At 55.8% G+C, this 20,305-nt stretch overlaps 1 protein-coding gene and 1 pseudogene across 1 annotated transcript in view; both read right to left on the reverse strand.

The window, feature by feature from the left end:
* LOC124967140 (leukocyte immunoglobulin-like receptor subfamily A member 6) overlaps window positions 1-20,305 on the reverse strand; it is a 140,441-nt gene that overhangs the window by 112,352 nt on the left and 7,784 nt on the right.
* LOC124967143 (kelch repeat and BTB domain-containing protein 8-like) lies at window positions 8,519-10,415 on the reverse strand (annotated as a pseudogene).

The raw sequence follows: 20,305 nt of genomic DNA on the forward strand, positions 1-20,305 counted from the left end.
TGCGCACCAGGCCCCGCGACCCCCAGTGCCGACCCCCAGCGCGGCCCCGCAGCCTCGGGAAAGCGGGACAGAAGTTAAACAGGACCCCGCGTCTCCTTTCCGAGGGGCGGTGGGAGGAGGAGGGCCAGGGAGGGACAGCACAGCAGGGGCGGGACTGGCCTTCCTCCTGATCTTGCCCCTGGGGACACAGGTGCCAGCTCACTGGCGGGGCAGGTGCGCGCCCAGCGGTCCCAGCAGCAGGCGGCGCTAGTGAACCCAGAGTCGCGGTGTGGCCAGCGGAGGGAGGGGCCACCTTGACTCAGTACCCGCCTCCCACTTCCGGGAGGCTTGTCTGGTGACCAACTCCAGGGAGCCCTGCAGGCCAGTCAAGGAGGGAACCCACCTGATCAGATGGGGCGGGAGCTTATATTCACAGACGTCCAGGACCTTGGGTGAAGTGGACGCCCAGTCCTCTACAAGTGTCCCTGGGTCCAAGGGAGCAGTCAGGGGAGGGGGACCCCCCCCAACCGTTGCTCACAGGCACAGGTGGCCCCCTACACCTGGTGAGCAAGTGAGACCTTGGTCAGCTCAGACCAGAGGACCAGCGGCAGGACACAGCTGCCCACTCCAACATCACCTGGACTGCCTGCTCCCTCACCAGGACACCAAGAGAAGGAGCTGAGGAGAGGGAGACAGAGATGGACCAGACCTAGAGAGCGTGTCCATCGTGACTGGGAAGAGCTACCTTTGAACCTGTGGGGCAGGCGTGTTCGCTGTGATGGAGGAGGGCAGCTTACCAGATCGGATCAGAGACATTTCATTTCTTGTGCGGAACCAAGCTGCATCATGATCTGCAAACACACACCCGCACACACACCTGCACACATTCACAACCTGCGTGCACACCTGCACACACATTCACACACCTGCACACACACGTGCACAATTCACAACCTGCATGCACACCTGCACACACACCTGCACACATTCACAACCTGCACGCACACCTCCAAACACATTCACCCACCTGCACACACACCTGCACACATTCACAAACTGCATGCACACCTGCACACACATGCACACATTCACACATCTGCAAACAGACCTGCACACACACATGCACACATTCACACACCGGCACATACACATGCACAACATGCACACACATGCACACACATGCACTCACTCACACATCTGCACACAAACACAACCTTCACGCACACAAGCACACACATGCACACACACCTGTACACACATTCAAAACCTGCACGCACACCTGAACACACATTCACACACCTGCACATAGATACACACATTCACACACCTGCACACACATTCACACACCCACACACACACCTGCAAACACATGCACACATTCATACACCTGCTCGCACGCCTGCATACACATGCAGGCATTCACACACCTACACACACAGCTGCACACACATTCACACACCTGCACGCACACCTATACACACATGCAGGCATTCACACACCTGCATACACATTCACACAGCTGCACACACAGCTGCACACACAGTTGCACACATTCACACACCTCCATGCACACCTGCACACACACCTGCACACACACATGCACACACACCTGCACACACACATGCACACTCACCTGCACACACGTGCACACACATGCACACATTCACACATCTGCACACACACCTGCACACACATGCACACATTCACACACCTGCACACAATCTGTGACAGCTTCTGTACTCTCACTCAGCACTACTTCTCCCGTTTTACTTCCTAAGGACTGAAATGTCCCTCCCGTTTTTAATGATGCTTTAACAAAATAGAGCAGAGTCCCGTGAATGGAAAGTGCTGGACACAATGCCGGAGACCCGTCTTTATTTCTGCGGATTTTCCATGCACACTTGATCTTCTCCTTCCCCAGCCCAGAGGCTCCCTCCTACAGAGTTTTTCACTCACTTACCTCACTTACCTCAAAGGCACCTTCCACCCTCACACCTCTTGGACCATCATGGGTTTGTAGCTCATTCAGCTGAGAACACGCCCCCTCTCAAAGCCATGGCATCTAATAATGCACCCTTACTGCCTGCCAGCGTTCCCAGGAGGCAGCATTTGGAATGATTGACAGGTAGTGGCCTTGTGGGGGAGAGGACCCCTTGAGATATCTGGGGTGAGCAGGAGGACTACGGTGACCCAGCAGGATCCTGGTTGGAGGAGGACAGGACAGAGGCCCAAAGCCAGGTCAAGGTGGAAAGAGTTTGGGGAAGCAGGAGCAGGGTTTGGACAACAGGAGCGTTTCGTGAAGGGGTGATGTGGGGTCTGGGCCTTGCTGGGGAGTACCCATGGCACATGGAGGGATCAACATCACCAAGAGCTCAGGGACCTTGTCCTTGAAGAAACGTGGCCCCTGGGCTGCCTCCCTCCCGGGCGTGAGATCAGGGTCAGGGAGAGTCATGGGTCTCAGCCCTGCAGAGGCTGAGCCCACCTGGACTCATGAGGACCCACAGCCGACACTGGGGACCCCTCCTCCATCTTCATCAGATCCCACCTGCCACCCTCAGAACATTAGGGGTCACCTCCCCAACCCCAGCTCTGCCTGGGAGCCCACCTGGAGCCCAAGGCTGCGGCCAGCCACTCCCTCAGCTCATTTCCTTCCTTGCAAGCCATGATCTCCTTGTCCATCTCCTCTTCAGGGGGCTCATCCCCACCAAGGACGCCAGTATGTCCTTAGGAGCCCTGGGACAGAGCTGGCTCCTCAGCTGCCTCCCCAGTGTGAGCAGGTGTCCTGGGCTGTCAGAGGAGGCCACGGGGGAGCAGAGTCCAGGGGACGCTTTCCCACCTGGCAGCACAGGACCTGATGGAGAAGGGGAGAAGAACATGGGGTCCACTGAAATGCAGCAGCTCCTTCAGCTCGAGGGGAGCACTGGAGAGCTGAGAGCCAAGAGCCTGCAGAGAGCCCAGGTGCTGGGAGAGGTGCGGGCTTCCAGGAGACAGAGCCAGGAGAGGGTGGGGCGGCCACAGAGGTCAGGGATGGGACTTCCAGACCACCCTTCCCCAGCCAGGGAGCCTGTTCTGTGCATATGGGCCCCGGGAGGCCCATCAGTGTCCCAGACAAGAATCCAGCCACCACCCAGAACCACCAGGAGGCCCAGAACCCACCCACTGAGGTTGGCACAGTTGACCTGGTGCAGTGGCCTCTGCAGGCTTGGGAGCCCTCAGATCAGAAGGGGCTCTCCAGGCATCAGAAGGGCCAGGCACACCTCCCGCCCTGACCCACACACCCCTTTAGGGCCTATAAGGACCGAGCCTGCCCTGCCCAGGCACCAGAGCAGGCCTCAGGTGTCAGGTCACAGCCCAAGTGTGGGGTTGCAGGAGGAGGCAGGAGCCAGGGCCCCAGAGCTGGCCCAGGGGTCACCTGCCCTGGGAACAGGGTGGAAACTGGGGACGAATGTCCTCACTCTGTACCAAACACCCCTGGCGGATGAGATCTTACCAAGCTACCAGCAGCTTTTATGACTCTCCCTTTGCATGAGGGGACGCGAGCGGCTTGTGTGAGACTGTCTTAGCGGGAACCAGGAGCCTCTCAGGACTAGAATCCCTGACGGCGAGTTTCCAGCCCCCGTCTCACCCTGTGTGGGCATGTATGGGCAACTCCCATGTCCACATGTCCACCATCCCTCTGGCGTCTTTCCATCATTCACCCATCAGGCCATCCATCCACCCATCCATCACCCAGTCCATCCGCCCATCTTTCCATCATCTGTCCATCCACCCATCCATTCTCCACCCAGTTATCTTTCTCTCTATCAATCATTTCTCCTTCAGTGTATCATGGCCTACGTATGTGTGCCAGTCTCTGCCACCTGTGTCCATGTTGTCTATATACCCGTCCATCTGTGACCCAGCAGCAATTGTGGGCTTAGTGTGGACGTGTGACACAGCAGCAATTGTGGGCTTAGTGTGGACGTGTGACACAGCAGCAATTGTGGGCTTAGTGTGGACGTGTGACACAGCAGCAATTGTGGGCTTACTGTGGACGTGTGCTCAGTCTAGTTATGAAACACCTTCTGGAGGCCACATCTGCCTCTGGTCACGTGGGGGAAGGAAGAACAGGCCTGGGGCCGAGTCCCTTCCTCCCCGTTACTTGCTTTGGGGCCTCACTCTGCACAGTTCCTGCTTCAGGGCCTGTCCTCCCACACAGGACAAGCACAGAGCAGGCCGGGGACACTGGGCCGTGTCCCCTCAGTCAACCCCCTGCTGAGCCTTGGTGAGTCTGGGAAGGACAAAGGCCTCTGAGAGGCAGCAGGTGGGAGATGGGCATGGGGTCCAGGTCCCCCTCTAGTGCAGGACGCTGAGCCCTGGGGGAGGAGTCAGCCCTGCAGGCACCTGTCCATTGGTGTCCCCTGGGCCTGAGCCCACCCTGGAGGGACCCGAGGCCCCTCCTGTGTTGTGAAAATGGGGACAGGATGTGTCCAGTGTGACTGTTGGGAGGTCACCTGGGGCCTGTCCTAACCCTGCTATTGAGGAAGGAAGGCAAGGGACGGAGAGGCCATGTTGGTGGGGGACTGGGATCACAGGCAGCCAAGTCCTGTCCGCAGCCTCCCTGCCTCCTCCTGACCCCAAGACCCTCCCTCTGCACGTTGTCCCCTCAGCCCTCATGCTCTGAGGTCCCTGAATCCCAGGTCTCAAGGGTCACTTTGTGTGGCATGGACACAGCTCCAGCATGGGGTGGACATGGAGCTGGCCTGGCTGCTGGTCCCCTCCACTCGGCAGGTCGCCTGGCCCAGGGATGGTTGTGACCAGGGCTGGAAGGAACACTGGGGAAGCTTTGGGATGAGATGGTCCTTGTCCTGTGTGTGCTCAGTCTGGGGTTACAGTCCAGGGGGCTCAGCCCACGCCAGGGAGGAACAGGGACATTCTTTATTTTTATTTATTTATTTATTTATTTTAATCAGAAAAGGTTTTATTATAAGAAACAATGACATCAGGTAAAAATGCAAAAAACTGTGCAATTATGGCAAAACGTTTAAAAATATCTACACATTTGCCCCCATAGGACTACAGTACTTACTACATACCTGAGCACTGAACATCAAATGCCATCTTACACGGCTTCCCACAGGGAATCTGATTCCTTACAGATCACATCCACCTTTTCTCATGCACCAGTGAAATCTGCCTGATGCTTAAGCATCAACTTGTAGGGAAACAAAAAACAAAGATGGGAAAGAACACGATTTCTACTTTCCTATGACACAGTTATACCAAGTCCCATTTTCCATGTGTAAAAAATACATAGGAAAGTGCGACACACGTTCTTCAAACGCGGAAACAGTTACCGTGGGACTGGACCCTCAGACTCACCCCAAGCTGCGGCAGCCACTGTGCCTTTCACTTACATTCTCGTCACATGTGAAAATGTGCCGTAGTGTCCACACAAGTCCCACACAGAGCACTCTGTTTTCTAGGACCTCTTCTGAAGCCATTGTAACAGTGGCAAGACATCTGAGCTATAGAACGTAGAGTTCTTCATATAAGATTCAGTAGGCATCCTGCTGCTATAGCGAATTCCAAGCCTTGGCCTTGACACACTACGCTTAGATCACACTCTCAAACTGTTACAGCAAGAGGATCAACCCTTGTTCACATCAAGAGAACAGCTGCCGTGGAATCAACTACAGCACTGTTCTCTCATGGATCACACGGCACACGGACACTGCTCTCTCAACGTTGCGTCATGTTTTCAAGTAACACACTTTTCTAAATACGTAAGATTGTCGAAAAGCGGAAGGAATCAACAAAGCTTGCAAAAATAAATTACATGGAAATCTCTGGTAAAAACTGGTTGTAATTTCCCCTCTCCTCAGCATGCAAAATGGTAAAAACAAAAAACAAAAAACCCGGAAATAACCCAAAGAGCATGAAGATAAAACAAAAGACAAAAAAAAAAACAAAAAAAAAAAAACTGGGGGCAGGGGTAAGATACTGGCTGACAACGTTTGTAAAGAGTACAGACACTGTCACAGCCAGTAAGAAGCCACAGATCTGGCTTTCTAGGACTAGATTTTAAAATGTATCATCTACAAATGCTGTCCTCTTGAACTTCCACTTCAGAAAACTGTTCCTACCTGTAGAGGTCTTTGTAAAGTTTAGAAAGTTACTGAAAAACGAGGTATGTGATGCAAAGGGGCAATGTTTTAAATTTGTTTCACAGTATCACATTACAATTTGTGCAAGAGTTTTTAATACAAACCATGCCAGTTTGCTTTCTTCAAGAAAATCAAACTGTTCTGATTGAGCACAGACTGGGCTATACTTAAATCCTTTATCAGTCTTTCTAGGCAGAGTAAAGAATGGTACCAAGCCGAATACTGCCTTAGATACACAAACAAGTTTGTCCTTCATGTTACTATTCCTAACTCACTGTTAGAAATTAATCACTGAAATGTGAAAAATGACCTCGTACTGATCGCCATGGTTCTGTTTGCTCACTCTTCCTTGATCACCTTCAGTTAGAACGAGTATTTCAGTGTAAAGTATTCATCGCTGTTAAGAACCAAGGGAAAAAAAATGAGGTTGTAATTGTAATATGAAATTTTAAAAGTCATTAAACTACTAAACCACTGGAAAATTTTTGTTTCTGAAAAACAAAATTTTAGAAGTAGATGTAAATCTTCACATTATGAGTTAACTTTCACTGTACCGACAATCTGGACAGGCAGAGGCTGGAAAGGGAGGTAGGGCAATAAAATGGCCCATGTTAGTGCAAACTTGGTACAATGGTCTGACTGTTCTCCAGCTGAATCCAGTTAGACCAGTACCTGGCCATGCTTATCACAGTTAGCAAACCCTGTGAGATCACAGGTCAACAGGTAGAGCACTATGGCCAAGAAACTGACACACTCATGTGAGAGGAGAGTACAGGCTCAGACCATTTAAATCTGGCTAGCCACACACGCAGATTCATTTATGCTAGCACCAGCCACCTGCAAATCTGAGCCCTTTCCAGGATTTAAAAAAATAAGACAGTGTTAGCACTTGAAAAAGTAACAGACAGAAAACTGCCACTTTAAAACTTTAGCTTAACTTAAAGTTTTTTGTTTTTTTTTTTTACATAGGGCAATGATGTTTATTTTTTTTCCTTCCCCCCCACCCCTCCCACCCCTCTTTTCCCTCTATACAGTCCTTCTTTCCTTCATTCTTACCGCTCTCCTTATCCCTAACCCTAAACCTAACCCTAAACCTAATGCTAACCCCTCCCACCCCCTATTATATGTCCTCATCCGCTTATCAGCGAGATCATTCGTCCTTTAGTTTTTTGAGATTGGCTTATCTCACTTAGCATGATATTCTCCAATTTCATCCATTTGCCTGCAAATGCCATAATTTTATCATTCTTCGTTGCGGAGTACTATTCCATTGTATATATATGCCACAGTTTCTTTATCCATTTATCAACTGAAGGGCATCTAGGTTGGTTCCACAATCTGGCTATGGTGAATTGAGCAGCAATGAACATTGATGTGGCTGTATCTCTGTAGTGTGCTGATTTTAAGTCCTTTGGGTATAGGCCAAGGACTGGGATAGCTGGATCAAATGGTGTTTCCATTCCAAGCTTTGTGAGGAATCTCCACACTGCTTTCCAGAGTGGCTGCACTAATTCGCAACCCCACCAGCAATGTATGAGTGTTCCTTTCTCCCCACATCCTCTCCAACACCTATTGTTGCTTGTATTCTTGATAATCGCCATTCTAATTGGGGTGAGATGAAATCTTAGGGTAGTTTTGATTTGCATTTCCCTTATTACTAGGGATGTTGAACATTTTTTCATATATCTGTTGATTACTTGTACATCTTCTTCTGTGAAGTGTCTGTTCATTTCCTTAGCCCATTTGTTGATTGGATTATTTGTATTCTTCGTGTAGAGTTTTTTGAGTTCTTTATAGATTCTGGAAATTAGCGCTCTATCTGAGGTATGGTTGGCAAAGATATTCTCCCACTCTGTAGGCTCGCTCTTCACATTTCTGATAGTTTCCTTTGCTGAGAGAAAGCTTTTTAGTTTGAATCTATCCCAGTTGTTGATTCTTGCTTTTATTTCTTGTGCTATGGGAGTCCTGTTAAGGAAGTCTGATCCTAAGCCAACAAGTTGATTAACTTAAAGTTATATGGGAAACATGAAACAATCTAACTAAAGGTTCTCAGACTGAGTGTCTCCTTCAGTCAACTCTAGTAACAATGCATTTAAATCTCAGTTCACTTGAAAACAGTACACAAAAATATACCCGTAATTACATATAAATATTAAGAATGAGGATCTAAGTTAGTGCTTCTGTGTTAGAGGTCACAGCTAAACAACTCCCAGTGATATTGCCTCAAATTGCTACCCGTATTTAAAATAAAGAGTCATGTCCACCTGGTCTGGGTGTCTCCACCCAGTAACACCCTAACTGCGCTATGGAGTGCATAGTTGTCTCGACTCCTCTAGTACCTTAGTGCCTATCACAAAACTCTAGGATGACAGGTTACTTTAATGCCGGGGGGAAAATGCTGATAATTGCACTTTGTCACCTTTACCTTACTGAAATGAAAGCATCAGAAGAGCGAAAGCGAGTCCCTCTATGCTGTAAGCTGTAAGAGCACCTATTTCTGTGCACAGAACTCAGCTTTCTTAAGTACGGACAGCACTTCTTAAGACTGGTCTCCTGGCACGAGAGGCCAGGGACGCCGTGAGGCCTGCTGCTCTCAGAGCACTTTCTGAAGACACTGAGGATAGAGTTTGGCAACAGCACACTCAAAGTGCCGGCCCAGGTCCCAGAGCCGATCCGGGGTCTCATACACCTTCTCCCACTGGTCGGCAGCCTCGTCGTACTGGTACAGGGAATTCTTCCTGCTGGTTCTGAAGACGTGCTCCTCAACAGTCACTTGAGTAGCTTGAACAAACAAGTGGAGTTTATTCTGGAAAAGGACCAGCTTAAGGTATGGGTTTATGGACCCATCACATGGGAAATCCTTCTTGCGAGTCCATTTGTTCAGCTCGATGCCGTAGGCCTCCACGGTGAACATGCGCTGGTGATTCCCACAGGTTCCTGCTATGTAATAGATGGAGTCCTTGTACACCACAGCCAAACCCTGGATTCGAGGCACAGTCATGGGGGTCAGAAACCCCCAGTAGTCTTTTTGAGGCTCATAGAAGAGGAAAAATTCTCCCTGCAGGACGTAGACCCTCCTCCTGTGCTCCACGGCACTGTGGAACTCCAGGGCCACCGGCAGGGCACCCACGGTCCTCCAGCAGTTCTCTCTGCTGTCGTAGCACTCCACAGACTTCAGGGGGTTCCGTCCATCGCCCTCGTACACGCAGCCGCCGATGGCGTACATTTTACCGCAGCAGTGCACCAGCCTGCAGCCTATTCTGGCTCGAAGCAGGGATGGTTTGGACAGCCATCTATTAGTGGAATGGTCATACATCCAGAAATCGTTTTCTGCCTTGTGGTCGATGGAGACCTCGCTGCTGCTTGGCCTGTACCCTCCTGCGATGTAAATGTCATTATCTGGTGAGACCAGAATCCCAACTTCTCTCAGGTCATTTGGCGGTTTGCATAGCTTGAACACCCTTCCTGTGGCGATATCCAGACAAGGAACTGTTTGTTTCTTTATCGAGGGTTTGTGGGCAGCATCGAAACATATGACCATTTCAGAGGCAGTCATGCCCAGCCTCTGAGTGCAGCCATTGGTGTTGGACGGTGCCCTTTCTACACAGCCCACGGCTATGGCCTGTGCAAACTGAGGTGGGATTTTCTCTATAAAGGTATAGTCCATCAGAGGAAAACGTATGCATTTGGCAAAAATTTCTGGGAGGTGCAGTTCTCGTTCATGCTGCTCATGCTCAAACCACCGCAGGATGCTTTCATACACGTGCTCCTCCCGGTCCACGTTCAGGTCGTCACTGTCCAGAATGCTTATCAGCTGGTCTTTTGTTAGCTGCAGAAACTCCTGCTCTTTGGTGACACACAGGAACTTCTTACGAATATATTCTTTTGATCTGTCTCCAAGTTCCTGATGACCATAATGATCAGCGAAGATGAAGACCCCGATGGAGTTCTGTGGTCCAAATGACTGACCATGTACTGAGCACACTGGTCCTGGATGGATGGGATCTGGAAGATGCTAGCGGCAGTGAACAAGGCTTGAACATTGGCCTCTGTCAGAACAACTCTGGAGGTATAGGCATAATTCAGTACTAAATCCATCGACTCAGCTTCAACACCAACTATTCGAACTTCTTTTTGAGTACTTTCTGTAAGGACGCTAGTGAACATGGATCTGAAGTAGGGGCTGATGGCAGCAAGCACGTTCCTATGGCAGGAGAAGGTCTTCCCGTGGTCCACTTCCACCACGATGTCCGTCAGCTGCGCCTCCTCGTACATGGCTCGGAGCTGCCACAGCACGCTGCACCCGTGGGAGGGGTCCACGGCCTCGCACGCTGCGTCCCCGGACGGAGTCCCGTTCGGCGTGGGGGACTTGCTTAAATCTAGGAGGAGAAAGCCAGCCATATGACCGCGCCAGTGCGGGCGGTGCGCGTCGCGGGCCGGCTCGGCTCTGCCCCGGTACCGCGCACGTCCGTCAGCAGGGCCGCGGGGCCGGCCTGTGGCAAGACCTGGCGGCCTCCGCCAAGCGCGCCTGCGCCGCGCCCGCCAAGGGACGCGCGGCGGCACCGGCGAGGTCTGCGTCTGCAGAGCCGGCTCCGCCGCCGCGGCGCGACGCCAGAGGCACCCCGCCGCCGGGTCCCGGCTGCCCTCCCCGCCTTAGGCCCAGCCCAGCCCCCGGCCCAGACCACCTGCGCACGCCCGGCGCCCCGCGCCCCGCGATGCCCACCTGCGCACGTGGCCATTGCGCGCTGGGCCTGGCTCCAGCTCTTTAAAGAGGAAATGTCATTTGGCCACGTTCTTCATTTAGAGTCAATCTTCTGTCCCTTTTCTGTTGATTCTGCTGTGACTCAGACACCCTGGGGGCAGATGCACAGTGTCCAGGGGTGCTGCTCTCGGCCAGGCCTGGGGTACTAAAGCCTTACCTGAGGCTCTGACAGGTCCCCAGTGCCCTGGGGTACCTACTGGTGACCCAGAAGCCCCCAGGATGAGGTCAGACCCCAGACCCCGACCCTGTGTCCAGGGAGAGGCTCCCCACCCATGTCTGCCCATGACCTGAACCTGCTGGTCAGTGCTGGTGGGTGCAGAGCAGGAGCAGCCTGGGGTCATCCTGGTGCCCCAGGTCTCCCCACCCACCCTGGGGTCTGCAAAGGCCACCTATGGTCAAGGGTAGACCAAGGGCTCAGGGAGGTGTTAGAGAGGTACTGTGGGGGGACCAGCTGAGTGGTCACAGGCAGAAGGAGCTCTCAGCTGTTCCTCTGCCTGTTCACAGGAGCCCAGAGACTTCAGGTGTGTGTGTGTGTGTGTGTGTGTGTGTGTGTGTGTGCGCCTGTGCTCCCAGGCAGGTACATAGGTGCTGGTTTAAAGCAGGTCATCCTGTAGAGACCACCATGATATCCACAGATGTGGCAGGCTCCTGGAGGGAGGGACGTGATGTACCCTGCACCCTCTCAGGGTTGTGGCCCAGTGTAGGGAGCTGTTTCCTGGCGGTGACAAGGTTGTGAAGTGCCATGCTGAAGCCCATCCCTCCTGACCACAGACCCTTATGGTCTCTGCTTCCCTGTCCATGTGACAGGGTTGAGTGTCCCCCACTGTGTCCTGTGTCCTGATGGTCCAGCTGTCTGGGTGAATCCAGTCTCACCTTCCCCTTCTGGTGTTTTCCTGGAATCCTCCAGGAGATGGAGACCCTGTGTGGACCCTCAGTCCTCCCCTCTCTGTCCCCATGCTGTGGGGACCCTGGTCCTGTCAGGGCTCCATCTGTGAGGTGACATCTCAATGGTCCTGTGCCCTGTTGCCTCCTCAGGACCTGTGATCGAAGAGTTGTCCATCACCAGCCCGGGAGTCAGCTCCAGGGATGCACTGGGGGTGCACCTGCGACCCCAGCCCCATGGACTCTGGCCTTGCTCAGCATAGCTCGGCACCACGTCCTCGGGAGGCTTGGTGTTGGGGTGAGGAGGTCAGCAGTGAAGGCGAGCAGAGCTCAGGCATCCTGCCTCAGGGGTGCACACACAGGGGCCACCCAACACCACGGCCCTGACCCCTTTCCCGAGGCCTCAGATGCTGGGGTTTAGCTGAGGAGGGATGGGGAGCACGCAGAAGGGACCAGCAGAGGGGTGGATGAACGGGCAGAGCAGAGACGGCCCCGGGTCCAGAAGTCCCAGCCCCTCACCTGCAGCCAGGTTGGAAAGCTCCAGGCTGGGGGACGTGAGGCCCAGTGGCCAGGCCAGGGTCCCAGCCTCTGTCCTCCGGTGGCTGGTTCTCACAGGGGGTGTGGACACCACAGGCGTGGAGAGCTCCTCACATCCTCGTGTGGCAGAGGCTGTGCTTCCCCCGTTCACCCCAGGACAGGGTGGCCTGTCCTCAGACATGGAGCTGAGTCTAATCATAGGCCACTGTGTGTGCTCCAGGTCACCTGTCCCCAGGGTCCTCCTGATTACCTGGAGGCCTGGGAGGGGCAGAGGGAGCAGGGGAGGTGGGGTAGGGCCGTCCTGACAGGTCAGTCAGGAGGGGCTCAGGACGCCGAGGTCAGCCTAGAGGACAGAGGCTGCCCAGCCTTCACCACCCTCTCTGTCTCCTAGGAGCCCCACGTGACATCAGCCCCACCCACACAACTGGCTCCCCCACAGGTGGGTCTCCTGGAACTCTGCAAGGGGTAGTGCCCATGGGGACAGGCTCTGCCTGAGAAGTGGGAAAGTGGCTCCCATTTCAGGGACCCTGAGTTGGGTCCTGCCCACCTGTCAGTGACCTGTCCTGCTTCCAGCCTCCACCCTCCAGAGCTACAAGGGGCTGAACTTTGTCTCCCTGGGCCTGGCTGGGCTGGTCTTGGTGATCCTGGTGGTGATTCTGGGAGGAGCTTGGTACAGCTGGCTGAGGTCACAGAAGGAAGAGGGCACCCGCCAGCGAGCTCAGACCCCAGGACCCAGGGAGAGGCCCTCAAGGACCCAGCCCATGTGGAGCCCCAGGAGACCAGAGGTCACCATGACTGTGCACCCGTGGACCTGGACACTGCTGGTCTGAACGCGTTCTCAGCCTGCACCAGGGAGCAGTGCAGACCCACCCTAGCCTCCTTCGGTGTCTGCCCCTGATACCCAGGATGGCTGCCACGCTGCACACCCATCACCAGGGCGCTGGCGCACATCTGGCTCCAGGATCTGGCTTGAGCAGCTGGAGCGCTGGAGAGGGGAGGGCGGATGGAGGGAAAGGGGGGGACCATGAATTGAAATTGAGTTCCATGCGTGTCCGAATGTTGGGATGCTCCCAACTACGATGTGTAACTCTAAGGCTCTAATGGAAGGAGGAGAAATCCCAGGTTGAAGTAGGGACACCTTTTGATCAGTGTCTCCCAGAAGCGCAAGCCTCTCCCTGTGCGGCTGTCACCAGGGCTGGTCACCAGGCTCCCCAGCAGCTTGGTGGCCTGTGGGTGGTGGCAGATTTGATGAGAGGAGCTCATCCCCGTAGCCTCCCTCTGCATGAGCTCTGCCTGAGCTGCTGAACCAGCTCCAGGGAGCAGGGATTTGCTCCTGCTGCACCAGGGATGGAACCCAGGCTGTGAGCAAGCTCAGCACTCCCTCCCGGGGCCGCACCCCAACCCTGGAAGGCATCTTTCTCCATGTCTGCTGAGTGGCGGGTGAGGTACAGCCTCTGCCCTGCGCTTCACATTTATCAGGTTTCTTTTCAGGGGACTCTCGATGTCTCCTTCTGCTTGAAATGTTATTCTTCCTGTGTGTTGGGGATGGAACCCGGCCTCTCACACGCTAGGCTGGAGTGCACCACCGAATCACCTACCAGCCCCTTTTCCTTTAAAATAGCATCAATTCCATTTTGTTCTCCTCAAGATAAGATTGGTGGGTTTTTTCCCTGTTTTGCTTAGTTTTGGTTCATCTTGGGTTCAATTCTGTCAGGGGCTGGAATCCAGGCCTGTCAATAGTGTAAGACGACAAGAAATCACAAGACTCTCATGCTCTCTCTGTCTGTCTGTCTGTCTCTCTGTCTCTCTCTCTCTCTCTCAAGGTTCACTTCCATTATCACTTTCTCAAAAACAGTTCTGGGAGGGGAGGGAGAACTCTAGAGGCAGCTATGACTGCATAGTGGCGGGTTGTGTCACGCAGAGGATCCCCAGTGAGGGGACCCAGATGTGCGGCCATGGGGAGTGGGCCCGAGGAGAGTCCCAGGAGAGTCTGCCGCTCGGCTCCTCAGGACATCGGCTCCAGCGCCTTCTCTCCTCCAAACTGACCCTGACTGGTGACTCCTTTCCTGGCCTTTGGCCCTGGCCTGGGGCTGCGCCACTGACCCTTGTTCTGAGGCTCCAGCTCCTTGGACTGAGCAGCTACTGGTGCCCCAGCTCTGCAGCCTGCAGACGGCCACTGTAGGACTGTTCCGCTTCTGGTTTTGTCCGCCAGCCTAGTAAACCCCTTTTTATAGTCATAGCTACACACACAGGTGTGTTTCTGTTCCCTGGAGAAGCCTGACTGGCCCAGGGGAACTCAGGGTGGAAGGGAGAGGGCTGGGCTGTGGCTCCGGGGCAGAGCCCTTGCCTAGCAGCGTGAGGCCCCGGCTTTGATTCCCAGCACCGCAGAACAATCAATAAAATAAAGGTCCATCAACAACCAAAAAGGAAATTAGAAAAAAAGAGAGAGAGGAAGATAGGGACTCCAAATCCTTCGCACGCCTGGTCCAGGGACCAGGATGGACGCCACGCTGTCCTCCAGAGCTGAGGGGTTCTCAGGAGCTGAAGGTGTGGAGCTGAGGGGGTGAGTTGGACTGGCCCCTCAGGAAGGTCCCTGCACCAACGCCTCCCCGACACCCCCTCCTACCTTGCAGACGCTGAGCCCACCAGTGCACAGAGCACAACTCTGACGTGCCCGGGGCTCACTTGACCAGGAGCCAGGTTGGCCCAGACGGCAAGGACCAAGGTCACCCACAGCCCACGTCGCTGCCCTCCAGGCCCTACGTGGACGTGGGCGGCATCCTCCTCCACGTCCTCCTTGCACCTGGTCAGACGCAGGCCTCTAGGGTCAGCGAAGGCACTGTGGGCAGCCCTGGTGTGACATGTGGCCTGTGGCCAGCGGGAGACTGCTCCAGCAGAGAGAGGAGGCAGAGGCCATGCTGGGATGCTGTGGCTCCACGTGGTCCCTGGCATCGGTCTCGTCTCCAAACGTGGGCTGGAAGCCTCACCCACGTCAGGAGGCCCACGTCCTGCGTGACGGAGGGCTGTCTGGAGGAAGGGGCGTCTCAGGACACCCTCCAGGGCGGGGGCGTTGGAGAGAGGCCGAGGAAGAGGAGGAGACGGGGCGAGCACAGCTAGAGGCCTGGACGTCCAGACGGACTCGGTGGGTCCAGGCTGAGTGAGGGCCGTGGGTGCCCCACTCCTACCCGGGCAGCACGGCTCACGGCGGGGTCTGTCGCCCACTCCTGTTGCTGGGCGGCAGGTGGCCTGAGGACTCCAGGGTGTCCTAGCTTCGTGGTGGAAGGCGCGAAGCTGTCCCGACCGTGAACGCGGGCGTGAGGGTCCACACGTGTGCTCTCCTCCCACCTCTTCAGTTCTCCAATAACACGCCACATCTCACGCAGGACAAGAGCCACATGTCACCCCAAGTTTTAAGCACCCAGGTGTTTGTGTTGGGCGTCGGCGCTGAGGAGACGCGCTGGGCAGGAGGGTGAGCTCGCGCTCGGCTGGTGGGCCACCCCAGAGGCCTCCAGCACCAACCTCCACAGCTCCGAGCACAGGCAGCGCCCGCAGGCTGGGGAGGCCGGTGGAGGCAGCAGGGGCGAGGAAATCCATGCACCTGTCTGGGCTCCGCCTCCTTGTCCACCTTTAGCTTCTCCAGCCTCCTGAAGCCCCGACACCCAGCTCCAGGTTCAGCTCCAGATTCAGAGCGTCCTGACATCCACCTCTGCCTTCTCCTTCCTGCCGACGGCCTTTGGTAGCTTTGTGAGGTGGCCTCCCTGTGCTACAGAAGGAGGCTGCCTTCCCTTCCGGGGACACCTGCGAGTCTCGCCTCCTGCTCCAGCCACCCCTCCCTCCCTCCCTCCCTCCCTCCCTTCCATTTTCCTCCTTCCTCAGTCTGAAGACTGCTGGCAAAATCTTCTCCAGGCTGGAATCTGTCCCTGGCTGTGCTTGCTGTCCCTGTGCACGTAGCAGGTAGCGCCCTGGCCCTGGATGTGGAAGGTGAGGCACGGCACCCACAGGGCCCTGCAGAGCCCAGCCCGACACAGACCCGCTGAGCCAGAGTCTGCACGCGGCTGTCCTAGGCCAGGCCCTGAATGCAGGCCTTGCCTGCTCCACGGAAGCCACCTGGGCAGACTTGCTTTCACACTGGGATGTCTGGGCTCTGCCCCAGGCATCTGCACAGCTTTACTTGGGATAAGAAGTAGGCATTGTCCTTCAAACCTCCTCAAGCGAGTGACCTGCTCAAAGCTCTACAAAATGATTCATCTACTCAACCTTCTCCTTGTGGTTCCGAATGAGCAGGAGAAGGTCCACCCTCATGTTTTCAGGTGCTGGGAATGATTGATTCTTCTTTCCTTTTCCTTTCTCTGCCTTTTCATTCTAGTTTTGCAGTGCTGGGGTTGGAGTGCAGGGCCTCGTGCATGCTAGGCAAGCGCTCTTCCACTGAGATACAGCCCAGAACTCACAGTTTTTTTTTTGTTTTGTTTTTTTTTTTTAATTTGAATAGGGTCTCACTGAATTGGCCAGGCTGGCCTGGAACTTATGATCCTCCTGCCTCAGCCTCCAAGTAGCTGGGATTATCCCAAGACCCTAAAAATGACTGATTTTTAAAATGTATACAAGAATAAACATGTGGAATAATTGGAAGGAAACTCCATATTCTCTTACAGATGCTTAATCTATTCTGTGTGTATGTGGTAGGGTGGGGAGGGTACAAAGGCCCTCTCAATCAGAGTAGAGCACATCACTAAAATCAGAGGCTTGTGGAATCCTAGAGGGACCAAAGAAGTCTCCCAGGCTCAGCCGGTTTCTAGCCATTTCTAGTGTGAGCACTATGCACACCCAGGTCCAATCACTATTTTTTTTTTTTTTTTTTTTTGATACTGGGAATTGAACGCAGGAGCGCTTAACCACTCAGCAATATCCGCAGCCCTTTTTAAGTATTTTATTTAGAGAGAGGGTCTGACTTTGCTTATGGCCTCATCAGAATTCTGAGGCTGGCTTTGAACTTGTGATCCTCCTGCCTCAGCCTCCTGAGCCACTGGGATTACAGGCGTGCACCATCACGCCCCGCTTCCAATCTACTCTCAGTGGGACAGGATCAGTTCCTGAGGAAACCTGTAGGAGGATAAGTGCTGGGTACGAAGCTGCTACTTCTCTCCATTGTACCTTCTCATATTTTGGTGTATTTTTTTCCAAATGGGTAATTGATTGTGAAACTAGATACTGAACTTCCATCTTTGGATCGTCTGAGCTCAACTCCTGCTATGACCACATCTCTCTGGTTTGCTGGGAGAAGCTCAGGGCCTGGAACATTCCAGTGGTTCAGTGACCATCTATGGGAGGGCTGGCTGGGAAGGAAGGAAATCCCCATATGTGGCGGCCCTGAGAAGGGACATGTCATTGGTGGGTGGCACCTCGATGTGAGAGGCCGACTGGGGATTAGAACCTGGGTCTCCACTGTTGTTGAGAGAAATTCATGCCGAGCAGGGAAAGGTATGGGTTGGCCTCAGGTGCAGGCTCCGTGGTCCCCGGGAAGCAGGTGCCCGTGGAGCCTGACAGAGCCGTCCCTTCCTGAGCCCCTGCTGGAGGGAGAGCCCTGGGGCTCGTCCAGCTGCCTGCAGCCTGTGTGTCTGCTGTCCCACGGGCCCTGTGGCTCCATCCCTGTGCACAGCCCAGCTCAGGGGAGGAGGCATTATGGCCATGGCCGCCTTTGCCCTTCATCCCCGGTGAGGTTGAGGAGGACACGGGGCATGAGTGCCGGGGTCTGATCCCTGGGAACTCCGTGGACCTGGGTCTCGGGGACGGCAGGGACGTGTTCAGGATTGTGGCCTCTCACAGGGCTGTGCCTGGACCCCAGCCTAGGAGTGTGGACAGGCGAGTGTGTCCCAGGTTCCCAGGTCCTTCTCTCCCCTGGGAATGACATGGACTCCCCAGTGCTGCTGGAGCTGGTCACAGGAGCAGGTGGGAGAGACCAGGGCGGCCGCTGGGGGACGGGGCACTGAGGAGCTTGGGATGGCAGCCTCTGCTTCTCTTCCAGGACCTCTCCTCAATCCTCACCTGGGCTGGGCCTGGCCCTTGGTCGCTCGGGGAGGCTGGTCACCCTGCGCCTGGGCCCTAGGCGGGCAGGCACTACCCACCTGGAGAGGGCATCCTGGGCGCTGGAGGAGTCTGCTCCCTGCTCCCCAGGGGACGCGAGGTCCTCCTTGAGTTCAGGGTGCCTGGTCACAGGGGTCACAGCCCCTGCACCCACAGGAAGGGGTGGAGCGGGCACGTCCCCACCCTGGGCGCCAGCGCCAGGGCCCCAGGGAGCCCCCGCCTCCTCCTGCTGCCGTAGGCGCAGCGGCAGCTCCTGGCAAGGTGCAGTCACACTGGGATGTGGCGGTTGCTTCTGACGAGGGAAGGAGGACACAGGCTCCCTGGACCCTGGGCGCAGACACCCAGGCCCGTCAGGCCTCTTCCCTGGTCCCTGAGCCCCAGTCACAGGAGGACGCACAGGCGTCCCTCAGGGGTCCCTACCGCTGGGCTCCCTTCTGGGGCTCCTGCCCTCAGGCGGAAGTCCCCAGCCTGGCCCCTCGTGAGTCAGCACGGTAACTGGAGCAAATGCCTGAGATGGTCAGTCTGTGGAGAGCCCCTCGAGGCCCACAGTGCTGCAGGTTCTGGCCTTGGGTGGACTGGCCCCAAGGCTTTGGGTCCGTGACGGGGCAGCCAACACGATGGATGGTGGGGGGACGTGCTCGCCTCCTGTCCAGGAGTGAAGGAGGAAGAGGAGGAGCGGGGTCCCAGGACCCCCGTCCAGGGCACGTGTCCAGTGAGTGGGAGACCTCCCACCAGGCCCAGCTCCCCACGCTCCCCGCCTCCCAGTAGTGCCCCCTGGGGACCAAGCCTTGAGGGGACAGTCCAGGTGCAGACCACAGCTCCCAGAGCTCCTGCTGTCCACAGGAGTGGACGGAGCTACGCAGGTGTAGCTCCAGGTAGGAGGACGCTGGGGAGAAGGCTCGGGGCTCCTGGAAAGAGAAAGACCAGCGCTGGTGAGCCCCAGGGCAGATGTGGGGACCTGCGGTCAGCTCGTGGAGACCAGGAAGCCATTACCTCAGTGCAGCCAAGGGGCAGTGGCCCTGGAGAGAAGCTGGCCCTCAGTGTGGCTCTGATGTCACCTGGACGGATTCACCGTCTAAGCAGGGGGACTGTGACCACCCATCACTGTGGTCAGCAGCCCCGGGCTGGGCTCTCCTGGGGCCTGTGAGCAGCTCCCACCGGGGTGGGTACAGACGCTGCAGTGGACACCGCCAAGTGATCGGCCCCACTGACCCCCTGGACATCCTGCTCTCGGGTGAGGAGCCCCTCCAGGGCCACCTGGGACTCAAGCTGGCATGTGGGGTCCTGGTGACGCAGGTGGGAAAGGCAGAGAGGCCTAGTGCGGGAGGCGGTGTGCGGGGGCTGGGATGAGGGAGGGGTCGGGAGCAGAGGCCCCAAGGGCGGCCTCAGACTGAGGTGTGAGAGGGGCGGGCGGGGAGCAGGCGCGGCCTCGCTGGACTCCCCTCCTCCCTGTCAGCCCAGCCAGACCCTCGGGGCCTCGGAGGACGGGACTGCAGGGTCGGCCCAGGGTCTGCTTGACTGGCTCCTTCTAGCCAGCGAGGGGAGCCACCCTTCGCTGCACCCGGGTCACGGTGCCAAGATGGCCTTTGCTCTCTCAGCCTGGACTCGGCTCCCAGCACCTCCCTGAGCCCCAGGAGCCAGGCTCTGTCTAGGGCGGAGGGCGAGGACCCTGGGCTTCTGCTCTCTCCCCGTCGTGGCGTCTGGCTGATCTGAACCCCCTGCTCCTCCCCTCCCGCTCTGGGCTCCAGTGCCGCTGTCCAGGTCCCCTGGTCCCAGGGCAGACTGTCCCTTCCACAGAGCCAGCGAGGTCTATGCCTCCTCTCCTAGTGTGACGATCACGCTTCACCCCGACACACAGGCAGTTACACACACGCGTGTGCATGTGAAATCCTATTTGTGTGACGGGTGAGGGCGGCGT

The sequence above is a fragment of the Sciurus carolinensis genome, chromosome 16 (genome assembly GCF_902686445.1).
Source record: "Sciurus carolinensis chromosome 16, mSciCar1.2, whole genome shotgun sequence".
NCBI classification, from domain to species: Eukaryota; Metazoa; Chordata; class Mammalia; order Rodentia; family Sciuridae; genus Sciurus; species Sciurus carolinensis.